This window comes from Cetorhinus maximus, unplaced genomic scaffold (genome assembly GCF_964194155.1).
Source record: "Cetorhinus maximus unplaced genomic scaffold, sCetMax3.hap1.1 HAP1_SCAFFOLD_969, whole genome shotgun sequence".
Lineage (NCBI taxonomy): Eukaryota > Metazoa > Chordata > Chondrichthyes > Lamniformes > Cetorhinidae > Cetorhinus > Cetorhinus maximus.
The window spans coordinates 11,088-37,692 of record NW_027596911.1 but is presented as its reverse complement, the minus strand read 5'-3'; the positions used below and the strand labels follow the sequence as shown (position 1 = coordinate 37,692).

At 49.5% G+C, this 26,605-nt stretch overlaps 1 pseudogene; it reads right to left on the bottom strand.

Moving 5' to 3' along the window:
- Positions 1-1,415: 1,415 nt before the first annotated feature.
- Positions 1,416-26,171, bottom strand: LOC144675359 (CD209 antigen-like protein D; annotated as a pseudogene).
- Between the last annotated feature and the right edge of the window lie 434 nt (positions 26,172-26,605).

The window sequence follows — 26,605 nt, the reverse complement described above, 5'->3', positions numbered from 1 at the left end:
TATAGCTCACGGGATGAAAGGGATAGCAACAACGTGAATAGATAGGGAGAAACTGCCGCGTTGGGGAAAGGAGCGAGGACGAGAGGGACACAGATTTCAGTTAATCGGTGAAAGAAGCAATTGTGATTTCCAGCTCATTGTGGTCACTTCCTGGGTAAACATCAGGACACCGAACACACCTAAGGGATTGGTTAAAGCAAAAGTGCGTAGGTTGGTGTATGAAGGAATTGAGAAGTTAGGTGCAGTATTACCAAGTTGGAGATCTTGTACACATGTCTGAGTTGGTAGGTTCCTCAGAATGAACTGTTCTGTTCAAATTGTACTTGTGTCTCTCACCAACTGTCCGTACGCAGAAGGTGTTTTGAATTCTTTGTGAAGTGTGTTGTGGTGTGTTTTCCCAAACCCTCAGTGTGTCTGATCCACTTTACTAATCACTCACAGCAAACTCACATTATGATCAACTCGAGTTAGTTTATTTGCATTTAAAACCCGGGGCAGAAATGTTCACAATGTCAACCTCCACATTCACACCCACACACACACACACACACTCACACACCCACACACACACACCACATATACACAACACATAACACTCACACACAGACACACACAACATATACACACACGTTCACACACACACCCACACATTCACTCACACACGGACACATAAAGACACACACACACTCATACAAGCAAACACTCACACACAGACACACAGACATACACACACAAACATATACATACCAAAATACATACACATGCAAACACACACAAAAAAAATGCACCCACATACACACAGGCGCACACATACACAGACACACATACGCACACACACACACACACACACTCACACACACACACACAGAAATGGAGGATAGACAAAGGAAATTTTTACAACTATGGATAGTAACAGTACAAGAACCACGGAGATGAAAATGAGTTCACATGATTTCCAGAGTATGAGAAGAAAAAGTCCAAAGGCTATTTCCGATGTGACGGAGTTTAGTCCCAAGTCCAGTGAGAGGTTACTGCACGCAAATTGAATGTCTCGTTTCTGACTTAACAACAATGAAAACATTGTAAGGAGTTACTTCATTGGCTGCAAAAGTACATTGGGGATCTCCTGAGTTAGTGAAAGGTGCTAGAGAAATGCAGGGCTTCTGTCCTGTAACATTTTGTCGGATTCCTGCCTGGATTTATAATGGGGTTTTCCAATGTCAACCGTCACACTGTCATTCCACCCCTCCTACCACTGGTGGCGCTGCAGGAGGCTTCTCCTGGGGGAGAAGGGGAACAGATGAACTTTCACCTTACGGACGTGGCCTCGGGCAGTCGGGGATTGTGGGGAAGGGAGGAGGGGCTGGGGATCTTTGGACAATCCTGACACTCTCGTTCTGTGTCCCAGTCTCTCTTCAGGAACAATATTTCTCAATATCAGCTGCCTCGATGCAGGGCAGTGCCCTTTTCTCACAGATGAAAGAGAGGCGATCGGTACAACTGACATCATTCCAGCCGTTTATTCTGATGATGGCACAGTTTTCATTACCACTCCCATTATTCGGTTCACCCTGCTCCCATCGAGTAAAACTGGGAATTGGGGAAATAAAAAATACCGATAAAAATCCACCACATTCTGCACAGAATCAACAAGATTCCTACAGCCTGGTACAAATCCCAAACTAATCCCACTGTCCCACTCTCTCCCCATAGCCCTGTATCAATCCCAAACTAATCCCACTGTCCCGCTCTCTCCCCATAGCCCTGTACAAATCCCAAACTAATCCCACTGTCCCGCCCTCTCTCCATAGCCCTGTACAAATCCCCAAACTAATCCCACTGTCCAAATCTCTCCCCATAGCCCTGTATCAATCCCAATCTAATCCCACTGTCCCGCTCTCTCCATGCGACGCTGGGACTCACCTCACTGGGGTCCCATCCACCCATTTCCAGTTTCCTTCACTCTCTCGATCTGTTAGTCCGATCCAGTAATCCCGAGGATTGTTCTCGATAGATTTCTCTATGAAATTCTGCAGTGGATACAATGATGGGGTGTGAGCAGTTAGTTTTACGGCCTTAATTCACAGTGACACAGACACACACACACACACACCGACACACTCTCACACACACACACACACACAGGGATACACTGACTCACTCACACACACAACTGATACCCAAAATACACCAAACCCTTTCTAAGGAAATTCTCCCTCATTCCCTCTGATTAAATATCGGGAAGACTGAAGTTGTTGTTTTCCGTCTCTGTTCCAAACTGCATTCCCGAGTTACCGACTCCATCCTGGGAACTCTCTGAGTCTGAACCAGACTGTTCACAAACCGGGGTCGTGTTTAACCTGGAGATGGGATTCCCACCTCATATCCTCATTGTCACCAAGACGGCCTCTTCCCAACTCCGTAACATCTCCCAGAACCACCCCGGGCTCAGCTCATCGACTGCTGAAACCCTCGTCCATGTAGTGTAGAGAGAGCTTTACTCTGTATCTAACCCCGTGCTGTACTTGTCCTGGGAGTGTTTGATGGGGACGGTGTAGAGGGAGCTTTACTCTGTATCTAACCCTGTGCTGTACCTGTCCTGGGAGTGTTTGATGGGGACAGTGTAGAGGGAGCTTTACTCTGTATCTAACCCCGTGCTGTAACTGTCCTGGGAGTGTTTGTTGGGGACGGTGTAGAGGGAGCTTTACTCTGTATCCAACCCCGTGCTGTACCTGTCCTGGGAGTGTTTGATGGGGACGGTGTAGAGGGTGCTTTAATCTGTATCTAACCCCGTTCTGTTCTTGTCCTGGGATTGTTTGATGTGGACAGTGTAGAGGGAGCTATAATCTGTAACCCCAGGCTGTACCTGTCCTGGGAGTGTTTGATGGAGATGGTGTAGATGGAGTTTTACTCTGCATCTAACCCCGTGCTGTACCTGTCCTGGGAGTGTTTGATGGGGACAGTGTAGAGTAATATTTTCTCTCTATTTAATTCTGACCGATGCGTCTGTCATTCTCACCTGTTCCTGTTCTGTATTTATGACGATGAGGTGTGAAGTTCGGGATTCACATTGTAGTTTTGCCGAGTACCATTCCTTGCTCTTCGTTGACAATCTATAGCAATGATGATTATGAACTTTCCAGCCGCTAGGACAGAGAGACTCTGCAAATTTATGAAGACTTAGTTCAGAGAAATACATCAGGACATTAGGAACAGGAGGAGGCCATTCAGCCCCTCTCGAGCTTGTTACACAGGAACAGGAGGAGGCCCATTCAGCACCTCTCGAGCCTGTTACACAGGAACAGGAGGAGGACCATTCAGCTCCTCTCGAGCCTGTTACACAGGAACAGGAGGAGGCCCATTCAGCACCTCTCGAGCCTGTTACACAGGAACAGGAGGAGGCCCATTCAGCTCCTCTCGAGCCTATTACACAGGAAAAGGATGAGGCTATTCAGCACCTCTCGAGCTTGTTACATGGGAGCAGGTGGAGGCCCATTCAGCGCCAACTCACCCGAGCAGTTTCGGAGAACGGTGCAGAGGGATCTGAGGTTCCGGAGCATCTTTTCAAGGGTCTCGGAAATGTTCTGGATCTTTCCGTTTAACCCCGTCATGTTCTTGTCCATCTGTAGGACTGAGAGAATCACAGGGTCACAGAACTCACAGGATTAAAGGACCACAGGGTCTGAACCGCACAGAAGGAGGCCATTTGTCCGCACTGGCTCTCCGAATGAGCGTTAGGACCCAGTGCCATCGCCCTGCCTTTTCCCCCCTGTACCCCTGCACATTATATCTGTTCAAATAACTATCCAATGCCCCCTTGAATGCCTCGATTGAACCTGCCTCTACATATTCTTCCAGCCAAAATCAATCACTTCACACTTCTCTGTGTCAAAATTTGTCAATCCCATACCTGCCCACTCCGACACCTGTCTATGTCACAACAGAGCTGGAGTGATGTGGATGTGGGATATATCAGAATGTTACAGTGAAGGGTGTGGGATATATCAGAGTGTTACAGTGAGGGGTGTGGGATATATCAGAGTGTTACAGTGAGGGGTGTGGGATATATCAGAGTGTTACAGTGAGGGGTGTGGGATATATCAGTGTTACAGTGAGGGGTGTGGGATATATCAGGGTGTTACAGTGAGGGGCGTGGGATATATCAGGGTGTTACAGTGAGGGGTGTGGGATATATCAGGGTGTTGCAGTGAGGGGCGTGGGATATATCAGGGTGTTGCAATGGGGGGAGTGGGATATATCAGAGTGTTACAGTGAGGGGCGTGGGATATATCAGGGTGTTGCAGTGAGGGGCGTGGGATATATCAGGGTGAGGCAGTGAGGGGCGTGGGATATATCAGGGTGTTGCAGTGAGGGGCGTGGGATATATCAGGGTGTTGCAGTGAGGGGTGTGGGATACATCAGGGTGTTGCAGTGAGGGGCGTGGGATACGTCAGGGTGTTGCAGTGAGGGGCGTGGGATACGTCAGGGTGTTGCAGTGAGGGGCGTGGGATACATCAGGGTGTGACCGTGAGGGGCGTGGGATACATCAGGGTGTGACCGTGAGGGGAGTGGGATACATCAGGGTGTGACCGTGAGGGGCGTGGGATACACCAGGGTGTGACCGTGAGGGGCGTGGGATACACCAGGGTGTGACCGTGAGGTGCGTGGGATACACCAGGGTGTGGCCGTGAGGGGCGTGGGATACACCAGGGTGTTGCCGTGAGGGGCGTGGGATACACCAGGGTGTTGCCGTGAGGGGCGTGGGATACACCAGGGTGTTGCCGTGAGGGGCGTGGGATACACCAGGGTGTTGCCGTGAGGGGCGTGGGATACACCAGGGTGTTGCCGTGAGGGGCGTGGGATACACCAGGGTGTTGCCGTGAGGGGCGTGGGATACACCAGGGTGTTGCAGTGAGGGGCGTGGGATACACCAGGGTGTTACAGTGAGGGGCGTGGGATACACCAGGGTGTTGCCGTGAGTGGCGTGGGATACACCAGGGTGTTGCCGTGAGGGGCGTGAGATACACCAGGGTGTTGGCGTGAGGGGTGTGGGATACACCAGGGTGTTGGCGTGAGGGGCGTGGGATACACCAGGGTGTTGCCGTGAGTGGCGTGGGATACACCAGGGTGTTAACGTGAGGGGCGTGGGATACACCAGGGTGTTACAGTGAGGGGTGTGGGATATATCAGAGTGTTACTGTGAGGGGTGTGGGATATATCAGAGTGTTACAGTGAGGGGTGTGGGATACATCAGGGTGTTGCCGTGAGGGGCGTGGGATACACCAGGGTGTTACAGTGAGGGGTGTGGGATACATCGGATTGTGGCCGTGAGGGGCGTGGGATACATCAGGGTGTTGCCGTGAGGGGCGTGGGATACATCAGATTGTGGCCGTGAGGGGCGTGAGATACATCAGGGTGTGGCCGTGAGGGGCGTGGGATACACCAGGTGGTGACCGTGAAGGGCGTGGGATACACCAGGGTGTGACCGTGAGGGGCGTGGGATACTCCAGGGTGTTACCGTGAGGGGCGTGGGATACACCAGGGTGTTACCGTGAGGGGCGTGGTATACACCAGGGTGTTGCCGTGGGGGGCGTGGGATACACCAGGGTGTTAACGTGAGGGGCGTGGGATACTCCAGGGTGTTAACGTGAGGGGCGTGGGATACTCCAGGGTGTTAACGTGAGGGGCTTGGGATACACCAGGGTGTTAACGTGAGGGGCGTGGGATACACCAGGGTGTTACGTGAGGGGCGTGGGATACACCAGGGTGTTAACGTGAGGGGCGCGGATTACACCAGGGTGTTAACGTGAGGGGCGCGGGATACACCAGGGTGTTAACGTGAGGGGCGCGGGATACACCAGGGTGTTAACGTGAGGGGCGTGGGATACACCAGGGTGTTAACGTGAGGGGCGCGGGATACACCAGGGTGTTAACGTGAGGGGCGCGGGATACACCAGGGTGTTAACGTGAGTGCCGCGGGATACACCAGGGTGTTAACGTGAGGGCTGCGGGATACACCAGGGTGTTAACGTGAGGGGCGCGGGATACACCAGGGTGTTAACGTGAGGGGCGTGGGATACACCAGGGTGTTAACGTGAGGGGCGCGGGATACACCAGGGTGTTAACGTGAGTGCCGCGGGATACACCAGGGTGTTAACGTGAGGGCCGCGGGATACACCAGGGTGTTAACGTGAGGGGCGCGGGATACACCAGGGTGTTAACGTGAGGGCCGCGGGGTACACCAGGGTGTTAACGTGAGGGCCGCGGGATACAGCAGGGTGTTACCGTGAGGGCCGCGGGATACACCAGGGTGTTAACGTGAGGGGCGCGGGATACACCAGGGTGTTAACGTGAGGGGCGCGGGATACACCAGGGTGTTAACGTGAGGGGCGCGGGATACACCAGGGTGTTACAGTGAGGGGCACGGGATACATCAGTGTGTTACAGTGAGGGGCACGGGATACATCAGGGTGTTACAGTAAGTTGTGTGCGATATATCAGAATGTTACAGTGAGGAGTGTGTGATTTCTCACAGAGGTAAAGTCATGGGTATGGGATATATCACAATGTTACAGACGGGCGGGTGGGATATATTGCAGTGTTAAAGTGAGTGATCTGTGATATACCACAAAGCTACAGTGGGTGTGTGAGGTATATCAGAGTGTTGCAGCAAGGGCTGTCGGATATATCAGGGTGTTACAGTGAGGTGTCTGCGATATATCTGAATGTTACAATGAGGAGTGTGTGATTTCTCACAGAGGTAAAGTCATGGGTATGGGATATATCACAATGTTACAGACGGGCGGGTGGGATATATTGCAGTGTTAAAGTGAGTGATCTGTGATATACCACAAAGCTACAGTGGGTGTGTGAGGTATATCAGAGTGTTGCAGCAAGGGCTGTCGGATATATCAGGGTGTTACAGTGAGGTGTGGGTTATATACCAGACTGTAACTGTGAGGGGTGTGGGATATACCAGAGTGTTGCAGTGAGGGGAATGGGACATATCAGAGTGTTACAGTGAGGAGTGTGTGATATATCACAGAGGTAAAGTCTTGGGTATGGGATATATCACAATGTTACTGAGAGGCGGGTGGGATATATTGCAGTGTTAAAGTGAGTGATCTGTGATATACCACAAAGCTACAGTGGGTGTGTGAGGTATATCAGAGTGTTGCAGCGAGGGGTGTGGGATATATAAGGGTGTTACAATGAGGTGTGGGTTATATACCAGACTGTAACCGTGAGGGGTGTGGGATATATCAGAGTGTTAGTCAGGGGTGTGGGATATATCAGAGAGTTACAGTGAGGGGTGTGGGGTACATCACAGTGTTACCGTGAGGGATGTGGGGTATATCACAGTGTTGCCGTGAGGGGTCTGGTATATATCAGAGTGTTGCAGTGAGAGGTGTGGGATATATCAGAGACTTACAGTGAGGGATATGGGATATATCAGAGTGTTGCAGTGAGGGGTGTGGGATATATCAGTGTGTTACAGTGAGGGGTGTGGGTTATATCTGCATGTAATAGTGAGGTGTGTGGGATATATCAGAGTGTTACATTCAGGGGTGTGGGATATTTCAAAATGTTACAACGAGGGGTGTGGGATATATCAGTGTGTTACAGTGGGGTGTGTGGTATATATTAATGTGTTACAGTGAGGGGTGTGGGATATATCAGAGTGTGACATTGTGGGATGTGGGATATATCAGAGATTTACAGTGAGGTATGCGGGATATATCAGAATGTAACAGTGAGGTATGCGGGATATATCAGTGTGTTACAGTGAGGGTTGAGGGATATATCAGAGTGTTAAAGTGAGGGGTGTGGGATATATCAGAGTGTTACAGTGAGGGGTGTGGGATATATCAGAGTGTTACAGTGAGGGGTGTGGGATATATCAGAGTATTACAGTGAGGGGTGTGGGATATATCAGAGTGTTACAATGTGGGGTGTGGGATTTATCAGAGATTTACAGTGAGGTATGCGGGATATATCAGAGTGTTACAGTGAAGGGTGTGGGATATATCAGAGTGTTACAGTGAGGGGTGTGGGATATATCAGAGTGTTACAGTGAGGGGTGTGGGATATATCAGAGTGTTACAGTGAGGGGTGTGGGGTACATCACAGTGTTACCGTAAGGGATGTGAGGTATATCACAGTGTTGCTGTGACGAGTGCGGGATATATCAGAGTGTTGCAGTGAGGGGTGTGGGATATATCAGAGTGTGTTACAGTAAGGTGTGTGGGATATATCAGAGTGTTACAGTGAGGGGTGTGGGATATATCGGTGTTACAGTGAGGGGTGTGGGTTATATCAGGGTCTTACATTGAGGGGTGAGGGATATATCAAGGTGTTACAGTGAGGGGTGTGGGATATATCAGAGTGTTACAGTGAGGGGTGTGGGATACATCAGAGTGTTATAGTGAGGGCTGTGGGATATATCAGGGTGATACAGTGAGGGGTGTGGGATTTATCAGGGTGTTACAGTGAGGAGTGTGTGATATATCATTGGCTGTGTCGTGTTTGAAAGGGATCGTAAACTTTTGCTTTTGCTTTATTTGAAAAGTGGCCCTTCTTCAACCAAACAACTTCGATTAAGTTATTGAAAGCCGTAAAAAAGCTTTTTCCGATGTTCCTGTTATGTGCTTATGTGTGTGTATGAAGTTGTGATGACCCCCCCGGGTTTGAATGTATGAATAAACTACACTGCTGATTTAAACCTAGAGAGATGTTGCTGCTTCTCCCTTAAAATCTGACCTCACAAACTGAGGGTTTGGGTAAACGCACCACAGCCTATTTCCGATATGAAAACACCCCTGCTTACGGACAGAGGGTGAGAAAATAAAGGAGTTCAGTATTGCTGCCGTTCACTCACTGTATCAGTTTCAATGTGAGGTTCAGCTTCCTACCTTGGACTCCCAGCCCTATTGCAATAGCCAAACTGATGATTAAGACAATGAAGCAGGCGATGCCAAGATGTGTTGAAGTTATTGATCTTCTTCCTCCAGCTGTTTCCTGCCCAGTTTTACCTGGAATAGAGAAGTAAAGATTGACCCATGTTGAGCAGCCTGTGTAACTGCAAAGAACAGACAATGGTGACGTATCTACCTCCCTTATCGAGAGAAACAACAACCACGTTACTCGTTTATATCCCTCGTTTCACATCCCAGCGCACGGTACAGGAGGGTTATCAAAGAGAATCGAAGACCGAGTCACACAGGGAGATATTAGGGACAGGAAACCAAAAGCTCAGACACAGAGATCGGTACAAGGAGCGTCTTAAGGAGGGTAGAGAGAGAGAGAGACAGACAGAGAGAGAGAGAGCCGGATAAAGAGGGAGAGAAATGGAGAGAGACAGAGACTGAGAGTCAGATATATAGGAGGAGAGGTTTAACGAGAGTTCTCTGCATCACAGGGCCCAGGCAGCTCAAGGCTTCTGGGGATAAACATAGATACGGAGTAAAATTCCCACTATACTGTCCCCATCAAACACTCCCAGGAAAGGTACAGTACGGGGTTAGATACAGAGTAAAGCTCCCTCTACACTGTCCCCATCAAACACTCCCAGGACAGGTACAGCCTGGGGTTAGATATAGAGTAAAGCTCCCTCTACACCAACCCCATCAACCACTCCCAGGACAGGTACAGCACGGGGTTAGATACAGAGTAAAGCTCCCTCTACACCGTCCCCATCAAACACTCCCAGGACAGGTACAGCACGGGGTTAGATACAGACTAAAGCTCCCTCTACCCCGTCCCCCATCAAACACTCCCAGGAGAGGTACAGCACAGGGTTAGATACAGTGTAAAGCTCCCTCTACACCGTCCCCATCAAACACTCCCAGGACAGGGAAAGCACGGGGTTAGATACAGAGTAAAGCTTCCTCTACACTGTCCCCATCAAACACTCCCAGGGCAGGGACAGCACGGGGTTAGATGCAGAGTAAAGCTCCCTCTACACTGTCCCCATCAAACACTCCCAGGGCAGGTACAGCACGGGGTTAGATACAGAGTAAAGCTCCCTCTACACCGTCCCCATCAAACACTCCCAGGATGGGTACAGCATGGGGTTAGATACAGAGTAAAGCTCCCTCTACACTGTCCCCATCAAACACACCCAGGACAGGTACAGAACGGGGTTAGATACAGAGTAAAGCTCCCTCTACACCGTCCCCATCAAACACTCCCAGGACAGGTACAGCATGGGCTTAGATACAGAGTAAAGCTCCCTCTACACTGTCCCCATCAAACACACCCAGGACAAGTACAGCACGGGGTTAGATACAGAGTAAAGCTCCCTCTACACCGTCCCCATCAAACACTTCCAGGACAGGTACAGCATGGGCTTAGATACAGAGTAAAGCTCCCTCTACACTGTCCCCATCACACACTCCCAGGACAGGTACAGCATGGGCTTAGATACAGAGTAAAGCTCCCTCTACACCGTCCCCATCAAACACTCCCAGGACAGGGAAAGCACGGGGTTAGATACAGAGTAAAGCTTCCTCTACACTGTCCCCATCAAACACTCCCAGGGCAGGGACAGCACGGGGTTAGATGCAGAGTAAAGCTCCCTCTACACTGTCCCCATCAAACACTCCCAGGGCAGGTACAGCACGGGGTTAGATACAGAGTAAAGCTCCCTCTACACCGTCCCCATCAAACACTCCCAGGATGGGTACAGCATGGGGTTAGATACAGAGTAAAGCTCCCTCTACACTGTCCCCATCAAACACACCCAGGACAGGTACAGAACGGGGTTAGATACAGAGTAAAGCTCCCTCTACACCGTCCCCATCAAACACTCCCAGGACAGGTACAGCATGGGCTTAGATACAGAGTAAAGCTCCCTCTACACTGTCCCCATCAAACACACCCAGGACAAGTACAGCACGGGGTTAGATACAGAGTAAAGCTCCCTCTACACCGTCCCCATCAAACACTTCCAGGACAGGTACAGCATGGGCTTAGATACAGAGTAAAGCTCCCTCTACACTGTCCCCATCACACACTCCCAGGACAGGTACAGCATGGGCTTAGATACAGAGTAAAGCTCCCTCTACACCGTCCCCATCAAACACTCCCAGGACAGGGAAAGCACGGGGTTAGATACAGAGTAAAGCTTCCTCTACACTGTCCCCATCAAACACTCCCAGGGCAGGGACAGCACGGGGTTAGATGCAGAGTAAAGCTCCCTCTACACTGTCCCCATCAAACACTCCCAGGGCAGGTACAGCACGGGGTTAGATACAGAGTAAAGCTCCCTCTACACCGTCCCCATCAAACACTCCCAGGATGGGTACAGCATGGGGTTAGATACAGAGTAAAGCTCCCTCTACACTGTCCCCATCAAACACACCCAGGACAGGTACAGAACGGGGTTAGATACAGAGTAAAGCTCCCTCTACACCGTCCCCATCAAACACTCCCAGGACAGGTACAGCATGGGCTTAGATACAGAGTAAAGCTCCCTCTACACTGTCCCCATCAAACACACCCAGGACAAGTACAGCACGGGGTTAGATACAGAGTAAAGCTCCCTCTACACCGTCCCCATCAAACACTTCCAGGACAGGTACAGCATGGGCTTAGATACAGAGTAAAGCTCCCTCTACACTGTCCCCATCACACACTCCCAGGACAGGTACAGCATGGGCTTAGATACAGAGTAAAGCTCCCTCTACACCGTCCCCATTAAACACTCCCAGGACAGGTACAGCACGGGGTTAGATACAGAGTAAAGCTCCCTCTACACTGTCCCCATCAAACACTCCCAGGACAGGTACAGCACGGGGTTAGATACAGCGTAAAGCTCCCTCTGCACTGTCCCGATCAAACACTCCCAGGACAGGTACAGCACGGGGTTAGATACAGAGTAAAGCTCCCTCTACACCGTCCCCATCAAACACTCCCAGGACAGGTACAGCATGGTGTTAGATACAGAGTAAAGCTTCCCATGTACTATCTTTACCAAACACTCTATCTCACTTTCTGACTCTCTGTCTCTCTTATTCTCTCTTTCTGTTTTTCCCTCTCTCTCTCTATGCATGTGTCTCTCTCACTCTCTCTTTCAATCTCTCTCTCATTCTTGTTGACCTCTCTCTCATTCTTGCTCTTTTTCTCTTTCTGTTTCTCCATCTCCACCTCTCTCTGTCTCTCTCTATCTCGCTGTCCCGCTTTTTAATTCTCTCTCTCCCTCCATTGAACAGTTTAACTTACGTTCACTGGGGGCTGTCGTGTTGTTTTTGATGTGTCTGATATTCATGTAGTCGCTGTCCTGCTCCATGGTTTGTGTCTGAGGGGGTCTCTCTCCTCCGTTCCTGTCCTGTCTGATTCTCTCTCTCTCTCTCAGATGTGTCTCAATCTTTCCTCAGACTCAATGTCAGGGCGTAAACTTCCTCAAAACTGTTTCTATTTTCTTCATTTTTGTAATGCCACTTCCCCTTAGACCTGTGTGACAAAGTGGTTCAGTTAACCATGTACAGCAGCTGCCGAAGGCTTTACATTTTTGCCAAGCACAGGGAGAGCCAACCTGGCTTCAGGGAACATCGGCAGAATTCAAAATCATTTCACAAGCATCTCGACTGCTTGTTGTAACTGGAAAAGGTCTATACACTCACACACCAACACACACAGACACTGATACACACTCACACGCGCACACACCCACACACACACACACACACACACACTCACACTCATACACACAGACACTGACACACACTCACACACACCCACACACACTGACACACTCACACTCATACACTCACACACACACACACACAGACACTGACACACACTCACACACCAACACACACTGACACACACTCACACACACAGACACTGACACACACACAGACACTCACACACTCAGACACTGACACACACACAGACACACTCAGACACTGACACACACTCACACGCACACACACACACACTCAGACACTGACACACACTCACACTCTCACATTCAAACACACACAGACTCACACGCACACACTGACATACACACAAACTGACACACACTCAGACACTCACACACACAGACACTGACACACACTCACACACCCACACATTCACACACACACTGACACACACACACACACTGATACACACTCACACTGACACACACAGACACTCACACACACACACTGACACACACACTGACACACACTCAGACACACACACTCAGACACTGACACACACTCAGACACTGACACACATACAGACACACACTCACACAAACAGACACTGACACACACACAGACTGAATGATCCTCTGAAACCTCCTGGAAACACTAACCAATAACCTGGCAGCAAATATCACTTGTCATTTTATTCCAAAGTGGAAGGTTTTTCTTCCCATTGGTCCTCCCAGTGAGCATTGAGGTCAGGCCTTGCCTTCACCGACCAGGCAGTGAGTGTAGGTACGTCCATACGAACATGTGAACATAGGAACCAGGAGCAGCAGGAGGCCATTCAGCCCGTTGTACCTGCCCCACCATTCAGTAAGACCATGTCCGATCTGAATGTAACCTTATTATGTCACAGCCAAGGGTAAAGGCCGAGGGCTTCAAATTCAAATCCCAGACGGAAACTTGAAACAACTGTTACAACCCATTTTTGTAATTTGTAAGTTTCGAGATGCAGACCACCCCCATCAAACCCAGAGCAATGGGGTTGACCCTTAAATGCCCTCTGAGCAAGTGCGATTAGGGATGGGCATAAATGCTGGCCAAGCCAGGGATGTCCACAATCCATGAACCAATAAATAAAAACTCGGAGACACCGGCAAAGAGCTGTAATGGAAATATAATCATTCTCAGAATGTTATTGTGATTTATTGTAAAAGTAGGTGAATAGTGGGGTTTGGATAGTTTCTCTGTGTTTAATCGGCTTGGAGACAGCTGGTCTGGAGGCTGAGATTCATGAAAAGAAGCTCAGTTTGAAATGCTCAATAGGTAAACATGGCTGAAGTTTTAGAATGTGCGGTGAGGAGAATTTGCATTTTTAGATAAATCAGAGTAGTTTGAATTTCAAAGAGACGTGCACGCCTTGCCAGAGAAGCGAGGCCAAGCAGTGTGTTTATTTTTCCCAATGGTTACTGATAGTATTAGCACCATAAAGAGATTTATATTATGAGAAAGGTAAAGATCCAAAGACTTTTGGGAACAATGGGATTGACATTAAAAGGGATAAACGTGTATAAAGGAGAAGAAGCTGTGTGTCAGAGGGAAAGGCATTGCAAGATCTCCCAGAAGTGTGAAAAGCCTCCAGCATTAAGCTGCTGTCCACAGAAACTGAAGCTGGGAAAAACACACTTTGGATTCTACTGTACACCGTATTGTCATGATTTGCCTGGATCTGTTTGAAAGTCTAATTGATTTTTCCTGTTGCCTTAATGGGGGTGTAGCTGGAAGCTCGATTAATTAGGGGCTTTTTGGAGTTATTATAGTAGTAATTTGTCGACCCGTGTATGTGCTTATAATCATTTCTTTTGTTAATGAATGTTTAATTTAGGTTAGTAAAAAAATCTCTAGAGTCTTGGTGGACTTATTATTACTGAATTCAGGGCAGGCATCTCGAATTAAAATATAAATTGCAAAACAGTTGTGACCACATGATCAGGATTCCCTCGTGGATTTGATCCGCCTGGCACACATCATCTGCTGTGTCATAACAGAGCGTCGGGAGAGGAATGGTTACAGCAAAAGTACGTAGGCTGGTGTATGAAGGAATTGAGAATTTAGGAGCAGTATTATAAAGTTAGAGATCTTGTACATGTGTCTGAGTTGGTAGGTTCCTCAGAACGAACTGTTCTGGACAGGAGAGGGACAGGCAAACTGTACTTCTGTCTCTCACCAACTGTTCGTACGCAGAAGGTGTTTTGAATTCTTTGTGAAGAATGTTGTGGTGTGTTTTCCCAAACCCTCAGTGTGTCTGATCCACTTTACTAATCACTCACAGCAAATTTACATTGTGATCAACTTGGGTTAGTTTATTTACATTTAAAACCCGGGGAAGGAGTGTTCATAATGTCACACTCTGGACCACACACACACTCTAAAGCTCTCTCTCACACACACAAACACTCACAAACTCACACGCATACACACACACACATTCACACACACACACATTCACACACACAAACACATGCACACACACACACATTCACACACACAAACACATGCACACACACTTGCACACACACATGCCCAAAAGCCCAAATGCGCACACACAGAGACAAAGAAACACAGATGTACATGCACAGACATACACACACACAGATGCACATACGCACACCCCCACCCCCCGTGCGTGCATGCACACACACACATACACACACACACACACACACACACTCAAACACAGAGTAATGGAGGACAGAAAAAGGAAACTTTTACAACTATGGATAGTAACAGTACAAGAACCACGGAGATGAAAATTAGTTCACATGATTTCCAAAGTCGGAGAAGAAAATGTCCAAAGGTTATTTCCGATGTGAACGATTTCAATCCTGAGTCCAGTGGGAGCTTACTGCACGCAAATTCAATGCCTCGTTTTGGACATGACAACTATGAAAACAAAGTTTTTGGCTGCAAAGTTCATTGGCTGCAATAGCACATTGGGGATCTCCTGAGTTCGTGAAAGGTGCTAGAGAAATGCAGGACTTCCGGCCTGTAACATTTCACCGGATTCCTGTCTGGACTTATAATGGGGTTTTCCAATGTCAACCGTCACACTGTCATTCCTGCCTCCTACCACTGGTGGCGCTGTAGGGGGCTCCTCCTGGGGGAGAGGAGGAACAGATGAACTTTCACCTTTCGGACATGGCCTCGGGCAGTCGGGGATTGTGGGGAAGGGAGGAGGGGCTGGGGATCTTTGGACAATCCTGACATTCTCGTTCTGTGTCCCAGTCTCTCTTCAGGAACAATATTTCTCAATATCAGCTGCCTCGACGCAGGGCAGTGCCCTTTTCTCACAGATGAAAGGGAAGTAATGGGTGCAACGGACATCATTCCAGTCATTGGTTCTGAAAATAGCGCAGTCTTCATAATAATAGATTATTCGCTTGACCCTGCTCCCATCGGGTAAAACTGGGAAATGAGGAAATAAAAAATACCGATAAAAATCCAACACATTCCTGTACAGACTCAACAAATTGCCGGCAGCCCTGTACAAATCCCAAACTAATCCCACTTTCCCGCTCTCACCCCATAGCCATGTATCAATCCCCAACTAATCCCACTGCCCCACTCTCTCCCCATAGCCCTGTATCAATCCCAAACTAATCCCACTGCCCCGCTCTCTCCCCATAGCCCTGTATCAATCCCAAACTAATCCTACTGCCCCGCTCTCTCCCCATAGCCCTGTATCAATCCCAAACTAATCCCACTGTCCCGCTCTCTCCCCATAGCCCTGTATCAATCCCAAACTAATCCCACTGTCCCGCTCTCTCCCCATAGCCCTGTACCAATCCCAAACTAATCCCACTGTCCCGCTCTCTCCCCATAGCCCTGTATCAATCCCAAACTACTCCCACTGTCTCACTCTCTCCCCATAGCCCTGTATCAATCCCAAACTAATCCCACTGTCCTGCTCTCTCCCCATAGCCCTGTATCAATCCCAAACTAATCCCACTGTCCCGCTCTCTCCCCATAGCCCTGTATCAATTTCAAACTAATCCCACTATCCCGCACTCTCCCCATAGCCCTGTACAAATCCCCAAACTAATCCCACTATCCCGCTCTCTCCCCATAGCCCTGCATCAATCCCCAAACTAATCCCACTGTCCCGCTCTCTCCCCATAGCCCTGTATCAATCCCAAACTAATCCCACTGCCCCACTCTCTCCCCATAGCCCTGTATTAATCCCAAACTAATCCCACTGCCCCGCACTCTCCCCATAGCCCTGTATCAATCCCAATCTAATCCCCTTGTCCCGCTCTCTCTCTCTCCATGCGATGCTGGGACTCACCTCACTGGGCTCCCATCCACCCATGTCCAGTTTCCTTCACTCTCTCGATCTGTTAGTCCGATCCAGTGATCCCCAGGATTGTTCTCGATAGATTTCTCTATGAAATTCTGCAGCAGATACAATGATGGAATGTGATCAGTTAGTATGACTGCCTTAACTCACACAAACACGCACACACAACTGATCCCCAAAATACACCAAACCCTTCCTCAGGAAATTCTCCCTCATTCCCTCTGATTCAATATCGGGAAGACTGAAGCTGTTGTTTTCCGTCTCTGTTCCAAACTCCATTCCCAAGTTACCGACTCCATCCTGGGAACTCCCTGCGTCTGAACCAGACTGTTCACAACCCTGGGGTTGTGTTTAACTTGGAGATGGGCTTCCCACCTCATATCCACATCGTCACCATGACGGCCTCTTCCCAACTCCGTAACATCACCCAGAACCACCCCGGGCTCAGCTCATCGACTACTGAAACCCTCGTTCATGTAGTGTAGAGGGAGCATTACTCTGTATCTAACCCCGTGCTGTACCTGTCCTGGGAGTGTTTGATGGGGATGGTGTATAGGGAGCTTTACTCTGTATCTAACCCCGTGCTGTCCCTGTCCTGGGAGTGTTTAATGGGGACACTGTAGAGTGAGCTTTACTCTGTATCTAACCCCGTGCTGTCCCTGTCCTGGGAGTGTTTGATGGGGACGGTGCAGAGGGAGATTTTCTCTCTATCTCATTCTGACAGATGCGTCTGTCATTCTCACCTGTTCCTGTTCTGTATTTATGATGATGAGGTGTGAACTTAGGGATTCACAATGTCGTTTTGCCGAGTTCCAATCCTTGCTCTTCGTTGAGAATCTATAGCAATGATGATTATGAACTTTCCAGCTGTTCGGACAGGGAGACTCTGCAAAATTATACAGACTTAATTCAGGGAAATATATCGGGGCATAAGGAACAGGAGGAGGTCATTCAGCCCCTCTCGAGTCTGTTACACAGGAACAGGAGGAGGCCATTCAGTCCTTCTCGAGCCTGTTACACAGGAACAGGAGGAGGCCATTCAGCCCCTCTCGAGCCTGGAACACAGGAACAGGAGGAGGCCATTCAGCCCCTCTCGGGTATTTTACACCATTCTTTTGGATCTGCTCTGTACCTTAACTCCCTCGGTTCCGTGACCCTCCATCCCCAACAACGATCCCTCGTTCTCAGTTTTGACGATTCCCTTTGACCTCCGGCCCCCACAGTTTATTGCGGGGGTGGGGGGAGAGTTCCTGATTTCCGCTCCCCTTTGTGTGAAGAGGTGTTTCCTGATGTCCCCCCTGAACGTCCTGGCTCGAATTTTAACCTCCTTCCCCTTTGTTCTCGACTCCCCCTCCCCGGCTCCCCCACAACCCACCGGATCAGAGGAAATAGTTTCTCCCCATCGACCCAATCGAATCTCTTTATTGCTTTCAATGCCTCGGGTCCGGTCGCCGTGGTTTCACCTGTAGGCCTCAGGCTTCGAGCTTGGATGGCCCGCCTGCACCTTATCCAATCCCTTCAATCTGTCGGACAGACCCCACCCCCCCGATCGATTCATCCCCTCGCCTGTCCCAAACTCCGGGAGGCAGAGGCCGGGATAGTGCGGACTTCCACCGCTTGGAGATTGAGGCCTTGACTGAAGGATGGGGAGGGCGGGGGTGGGGAGACAGGGGGTGGGCGTGGGGGTGGGGAGACAGGGGGTGGGGGTGGGGAGACAGGGGGTGGGGGTGTGGAGACAGGGGGTGGGGGTGGGGGTGGGGGTGGGGAGACAGCGGGTGGGGGGCGGGGGAGAGAAGGGGTGGGGGTGATCCCAATGGGACAGAGCGTGGGATGTTGCGGGAGGGGGCAGGAGTACGGCCGGCAGCTCCCACTCACCTGAACAGATTCGGAGCATTGGGCAGAGCAATCGCGCTGTCTCGGACAATTTCTGGAACGTTCCATTCAGCTCTGCAACGTTCCATGGGGCAACAGCCAAGATCCGGTTCAGGGGGTCAGCATCACCGCACTCCTTGTTCATCTGTAGAACTGAGAGATAGAGCCGGAGTGAGAGATAGTGTGGGATATATCAGAGTGCTACAGTGAGGGGTGTGGGATATATCAGAGTGTTACAGTGAGGGGTGTGGCATATATCAGAGTGTTACAGTGAGGGGTGTGGGATATATCAGAGTGTTACAGTGAGGGGTGTGGGATATATCAGAGTGTTACAGTGAGGGGTGTGGGGTATATCAGAGTGTTACAGTGAGGGGTGTGGGGTATATCAGAGTGCTACAGTGAGGGGTGTGGGGTATATCAGAGTGCTACAGCGAGGGGTGTGGGGTATATCAGAGTGCAACAGTGAGGAGCGTGGGGTATATCAGAGTGTTACAGTGAGGGGTGTGGGATATATCAGGGTGTTACAGTGAGGAGCGTGGGATATAACAGTGTTACAGTGAGGGGTGTGGGTTATATCGGAGTGTTACAGTGAGGGGTGTGGGATATAACAGTGTTACAGTGAGGGGTGTGGGTTATATCGGAGTGTTACAGTGAGAGGTGTGGGATATATCAGAGTGTTACAGTGAGGGGTGTGGGATATATCAGGGTGTTACAGTGAGGGGTGTGGCATATATCAGAGTGTTACAGTGAGGGGTGTGGGATATATCAGAGTGTTACAGTGAGGGGTGTGGGGTATATCAGAGTGCTACAGTGAGGGGTGTGGGGTATATCAGAGTGCTACAGCGAGGGGTGTGGGGTATATCAGAGTGCAACAGTGAGGAGCGTGGGGTATATCAGAGTGTTACAGTGAGGGGTGTGGGATATATCAGGGTGTTACAGTGAGGAGCGTGGGATATAACAGTGTTACAGTGAGGGGTGTGGGTTATATCGGAGTGTTACAGTGAGGGGTGTGGGATATAACAGTGTTACAGTGAGGGGTGTGGGTTATATCGGAGTGTTACAGTGAGAGGTGTGGGATATATCAGAGTGTTACAGTGAGGGGTGTGGGATATATCAGGGTGTTACAGTGAGGGGTGTGGGATGTTTCAGGGTGTTACAGTGAGAGGTGTGGGATATATCAGAGTGTTACAGTGAGGGGTGTGGGATATATCAGGGTGTTACAGTGAGGGGTTTGGGATATATCAGAGTGTTACAGTGAGGGGTGTGAGATATATCAGGGTGTTACAGTGAGGGGTGTGGGATATATCAGAGTGTTACAGTGAGGGGTGTGAGATATATCAGAGTGTTACAGTGAGGGGTGTGAGATATATCAGAGTGTTACAGTGAGGGGTGTGGGATATATCAGACTGTTACAGTGAGGGGTGTGGGATATATCAGAGTGTTTCAGTGAGGGGTGTGGGGTATTTCGGAGTGTTACAGTGAAGGGTGTGGGATATATCAGAGTGTTACAGTGAGGGGTGTGGGATATATCAGAGTGTTAGAGTGAGGGGTGTGGGATGTATCAGAGTGTTACAGTGAGGGGTGTGGGAAAAATCGGAGTGTTACAGTGAGGGGTGTGGGATATATCGGAGTGTTACAGTGAGGGGTTTGGGATACATCGGAGTGTTACAGTGAGGGGTGTGGGATATATCTGAGTGTTACAGTGAGGGGTGTGGGATGTATCAGTGTTTCAGTGAGGGGTGTGTGATGTATCAGGGTGTTACAGTGAGGGGTGTGGGTTATATCAGAGTGTTACATTGAGGGGTGTGGGATGTTTCAGAGTGTTACAGTGAGGGGTGTGGGATATATCAGAGTGTTACAGTGAGGGGTGTGGGATCTATCAGAGTGTTACAGTGAGGGGTGTGGTATATATCAGAATGTTAGAGTGAGGGGTGTGGGATATATCAGAGTGTTACAGTGAGGGGTGTGGGAAAAATCGGAGTGTTACAGTGAGGGGTGTGGGATATATCGGAGTGTTACAGTGAGGGGTTTGGGATATATCGGAGTTTTACAGTGAGGGGTGTGGGATATATCCGAGTGTTACAGTGAGGGGTGTGGGATGTATCAGTGTTTCAGTGAGGGGTGTGGGATATATCAGGGTGTTACAGTGAGGGGTGTGGGTTATATCAGAGTGTTACATTGAGGGGTGTGGGATGTATCAGAGTGTTACAGTGAGGGTTAAGGGATATATCAGAGTGTTACAGTGAGGGGTGTGGGATGTATCAGGGTGTTACAGTGAGGGGTGTGTGGGATATATCAGAGTGTTACAGTGAGGGGTGTGGGATATATCAGAGTGTTACAGTGAGGGGTGTGGGATATATCAGAGTGTTACAGTGAGGGGTGTGGAATGTATCAGAGTGTTACAGTGAGGGGTGTGGGATGTATCAGGGTGTTACAGTGAGGGGTGTGGGATATATCAGAGTGTTACAGTGAGGGGTGTGGGATATATCAGAGTGTTACAGTGAGGGGTGTGGGATGTATCAGAGTGTTACAGTGAGGGATGTGGGATGTATCGTGGTGTTACAGTGAGATGTTCCTCCCCGTACCGTGGACTGTGAGACCTGTAATAATTGTGAAGTTGCAGATTAAGACAATGAGGCCGACCACGATGAGACGTCTAGATTTTTTTGAGCTTCTTCCTCCAGGTGTTTCCAGTCCAGTTTTATCTGGAATTGAGAAGTGAAGATTGACCCATGTTGAGCAGCCTGTGTAACTGCATGGAACAGACAATGGTGACGTATCTACCTCCCTTATCGAGAGAAACAACAACCACATTTTGCACCACATTTTCCTTTTGTCTGTGACATCTTTTGGTTATCTCCTCCTTTCACTGCTTGCTTGTCCCAACAACCCCCTCCCCACCCCCCCTTCTTCCCCACGCCCCCCTCCACCGACCCTTAAACCAGCTTATATTTCACCCCTATCCTATTTCTACTAAGTTCTGATGAAGGGTCATGACGACTCGAAACGTCAACTTTGCTCTTCTCCGCCGATGCTGCAAGACCTGCTGAGTTTTTTCAGGTATTTATGTTGTTGTTTTGGATTTCCAGCATCCACAGTTTTTTGTTTTTATCAACAACCACGTTACTCGTTTATATCCCTCGTTTCACATCCCAGCGCATGGTACAGGACAGTTGTCAAAGAGAATCGAACACCGAGTCACACAGGGAGATATTAGGGACAGGTAACCAAAAGGTCAGTCACGGAGATTGGTATAAGGAGCGTCTTAAAGGAGTGGAGAGAGGGACAGAAAAATGGAGAGACAGACAGAGAGCGGGACCGAGGCAGAGAGCGGGACCGAGGCAGAGAGCGGGACCGAGGCAGAGAGCGAGTGTTGTAGGGGCTGGAGGCGGTTACAGGGATAGGGAGCATTATAGGGGCTGCAGGAGGTTACAGAGATAGGGAGGGGTGTAGGGGCTGGAGGAGGTTACAGAGATTGGGAGGGGTGTAGAGGCTGGAGGTGGTTACAGAGATAGGGAGGGTTGTAGGAGCTGGAGGAGGTTACAGAGATAGGGAGGAGTGTCGGGTCTGGAGGAGGTTACAGAGGTAGGAAGGGGTGTAGGCACTGGAGGAGGTTACAGAGATAGGGAGTGTTGTAGGGGCTGGAGGTGGTTACAAAGATAGGGAGAGGTGTAGGGGGCTGAAGGAGGTTACAGAGATAGGGAGGGGTGTAGGCACTGGAGGAGGTTACAGAGATAGGGAGGGGTGTAGGCACTGGAGGAGGTTACAGAGATAGGGAGTGTTGTAGGGGCTGGAGGAGGTTACAGAGATAGAGAGTGTTGTAGGGGCTGGAGGCGGTTACAGAGATAGGGAGGGTTGTCGGCTCTGGAGGAGGTTACAGAGATAGGGAGGAGTGTAGGGGCTGGAGGAGGTTACACAGATAGGGAGGGGTGTAGGCACTGGAGGAGGTTACAGAGATAGGGAGGGTTGTAGGGGCTGGAGGAGGTTGCAGGGATAGGGAGGGGTGTAGGGGCTGGAAGAGGTTACAGAGATAGGGAGGGTTGTAGGGGCTGGAGGAGGTTACAGAGTTAGGGAGGGTTGTAGGGGCTGGAGGAGGTTGCAGAAATAGGGAGGTGAATCCCTTCACCACGTCCCTCCCCTCGACTACCCTGAACCATTGTGACCTCTGACCCCACACTCCCAGGATGCCTGACCTTTATCCAGGGTCACCTTGGTTCTGCTGCGGACTCCGTGGAGTGAAGTTGACTTGGGCGTAACTTGGTTCCTGTTCACCTACAAGTGTCGGAGAGAGACGGAAAGAGGGAGTGAGGAGGGATGATGAACGTGAGGACAGTTTGGTCAGTACGTGTGACGTAGGTGGGAAGCAGAGGACAACGACAGAGCAACAACACACACACCGACATGTCAATCAGCTCTGGAGAACGCCAAGATTAACTAGAACATAGCCAGGTGCATCTCAAATGCTTCCTTCACCAGCTCCAGGCAGATGACATGTAACTTACTCCTCCAACAAGTGCAACACAAAACGAGCAGGCATGGAAACCGAGGAACAACAGGCACATAGATACGGTGCGATCGTCACGTGGCTGAGGTCCAACAGAAATGCAGCTAAAATGCAACGGATGTGCGATTGTGGTGCAAGCTAACTGCAATTGAGATGTAACACACACGGAACTAAGCAGCACGTGACACACTACAGTACAACAGGGACAGGACTCATGCTTAACTGTGACGTAACTACGATGCAATGGAAACGTAACTCAGATGTAAATGACAGGGAAGAGACGTGTCGCTCAGTTGTGTTAGGAAGAGGGTATTCGATTTTCAAACAGAGATTAGCAGATCCATAATTAAGGTCTAACAGATACATAAGTAAGGTGTAACAAACAGAGAGGAGATGGATCAGGTACGATATTGACTCAGGTGTAACTTAAGATGAAACTAAAAGAATCAAGGTCTACCTAATGCCTCATGTACAACACACCTGAAAAACAACTAAAGTGCAGCAGGTTGGGCACAAATCAGTATCTTACGACTGACATACGATATCTGTAACTGACCTGTTGTACGGACCTTAGTTGTCCCTGAGGCAGGAAGAAGATTCAGCTCCACGTACAAGATCTCCGGATCGTCTGGAAAAGGGAAGAGAAACTATACAATGGATGAGAGTTAGATACAGAGTAAAGCTCCCTCTACACCGTCCCCATCAAACACTCCCAGGACAGATACAGCACGGGGTTAGATACAGAGTAAAGCTCCCTCTACACCGTCCCCATCAAACACTCCCAGGGCAGGTACAGCACGGGGTTAGATACAGAGTAAAGCTCCCTCTACACCGTCCCCATCAAACACTCCCAGGACAGGTACAGCACGGGGTTAGATACAGAGTAAAGCTCCCTCTACACCGTCCCCATCAAACACTTCCAGGACAGGTACAGCACGGGGTTAGATACAGAGTAAAGCTCCCTCTACACTGTCCCCATCAAACACTCCCAGGACAGGGACAGCACAGGGTTAGATACAGAGTAAAGCTCCCTCTACACTGTCCCCATCAAACACTCCCAGGACAGGTACAGCACGGGGTTAGATACAGAGTAAAGCTCCCTCTACACTGTCCCCATCAAACACTCCCAGGACAGGGACAGCACGGGGTTAGATACAGAATAAAGCTCCCTCTACACCGTCCCCATCAAACACTCCCAGGACAGGTACAGCATGGGGTTAGATACAGAGTAAATTCCCCTCTACACCGTCCCCATCAAACACACCCAGGACAGGTACAGCACGGGGTTAGATACAGAGTAAAGCTCCCTCTACACTGTCCCCATCAAACACTCCCAGGACAGGGACAGCACAGGGTTAGATACAGAGTAAAGCTCCCTCTACACCGTCCCAATCAAACACTCCCAGGACAGGGACAGCACGGGGTTAGATACAGAATAAAGCTCCCTCTACACTGTCTCCATCAAACACTCCTAGGACAGGTACAGCACGGGGTGAGATACAGAGTAATGCTCCCTCTACACTGTCCCCATCAAATACTCCCAGGACAAGTACAGCACGGGGTTAGATACAGAGTAAATCTCCCTCTACACCGTCCCCATCAAACACTCCCAGGACAAATACAGCACGGGGTTAGGTACAGAGTAAAGCTCCCTCTACACTACATGAACGATGGTTTTCACAGTCGATGAGCTGAGACCGGGGTGGTTCTCGGCGATGTTACAGAGTTGGGAAGAGGCCGTCTTGGTGATGATGCGGATATGGGGTGGGAATCGCATCTCCAGATTAAACACAACCCCAGGGTTGTGAACTGTCTGGTTCAGACTCAGAGAGTTCCCAGGATGGAGTCGGTAACTCGGGAATGGAGTTTGGAACAGAGACGGAAAACAACGGCTTCAGTCTTCCCGATATTTAATCAGAGGGAATGAGGGAGAATTTCCTGAGTTTGGGGCATTTTGTGTATCAGTTGTGTGTGTGTGTGAGAGTGAGTGAGTGTGTCCGTGTGTGTGTGTGTCTGTCTGTGTCAGTGTGAATTAAGGACGTAAAACTAACTGTTCACACCCCATCATTGTATCCGCTGCAGAATTTCATAAAGAAATCTGTCGAGAACACTCATGGGGATTACTGGATCGGACTAACAGATCGAGAGAGTGAAGGAAACTGGAAACGGGTGGATGGGACCCCAGTGAGGTGAGTCCCAGCGTCGCATGGAGAGAGAGAGCGGGACAGTGGGATTAGTTGGGGATTGATACAGGGATATGGGGAGAGAGCGGGACAGGGTGATTAGTTGGGGATTTGTACAGGGCTATGGGGAGAGAGCGGGACAGTGGGATTAGTTTGGGATTGATACAGGGCTATGGGGTGAGAGCGGGACAGTGGGATTAGTTTGGGGATTGATACAGGGCTTTGGGGAAAGAGCGGGACAGTGGGATTAGTTGGGGATTTGTACAGGGCTATGGGGGGAATGACAGTGTGATGGTTGACATTGGAAAACCCCATTATAAATGCAGGCTGGAATCCGACGAAATGTTACAGGAGAGAAGCGCTGCATTTCACTAGCACCTTTCACTAATTCAGGAGATCCCCAATGTACTTTTGCAGCCAATGAAGCAACTCCTTAGAATGTTTTCATAGTTGTCATGTCAGAAAAGAGGCATTCAATTTGCATGCAGTAAGCTCTCACTGTACTCGGGACTGAACCCGGTCACATCGGAAATACCCTTTGGACTTTTTCTTCTCAGACTCTGGAAATCATGTGAACTCATTTTCATCTCCGTGGTTCTTGTACTGTTACTATCCATAGTTGTAAAATTTTCCTTTGTCTATCTTCCATTACTGTATCGGTGTGAGAGTGTGTGTGTGTGTGTGTGTGTGTATGCGTATGTGTGTCTGTGTATGTGTGCATCTGTGTGTGTGTGTGTGTGTGTGTGAGAGAGAGTGTATGTGGGTGCTTGTTTTTTTGTGTGTTTGTATGTGTATGTATTTTTGTATGTATATGTTTGTGTGTGTATGTCTGTGTGTCTGTGTGTTTGTGTGTGTGAGTGTTTGCTTGTGTGAGTGTGTGAGTGTCTGTATGTGTCCACGTGTGAGTGTGTGTGTGGGTGTTTGTGTGAATTCCTGTGTATATGTTGTGTGTGTCTGTGTGTGAGTGTATGTGTTGTGTACATGTGGTGTGTGAGTTGTGTGAGTGCGAGTGAGAGTGTGACATTGTGAACATTCCCGCCCCGGGTTTTAA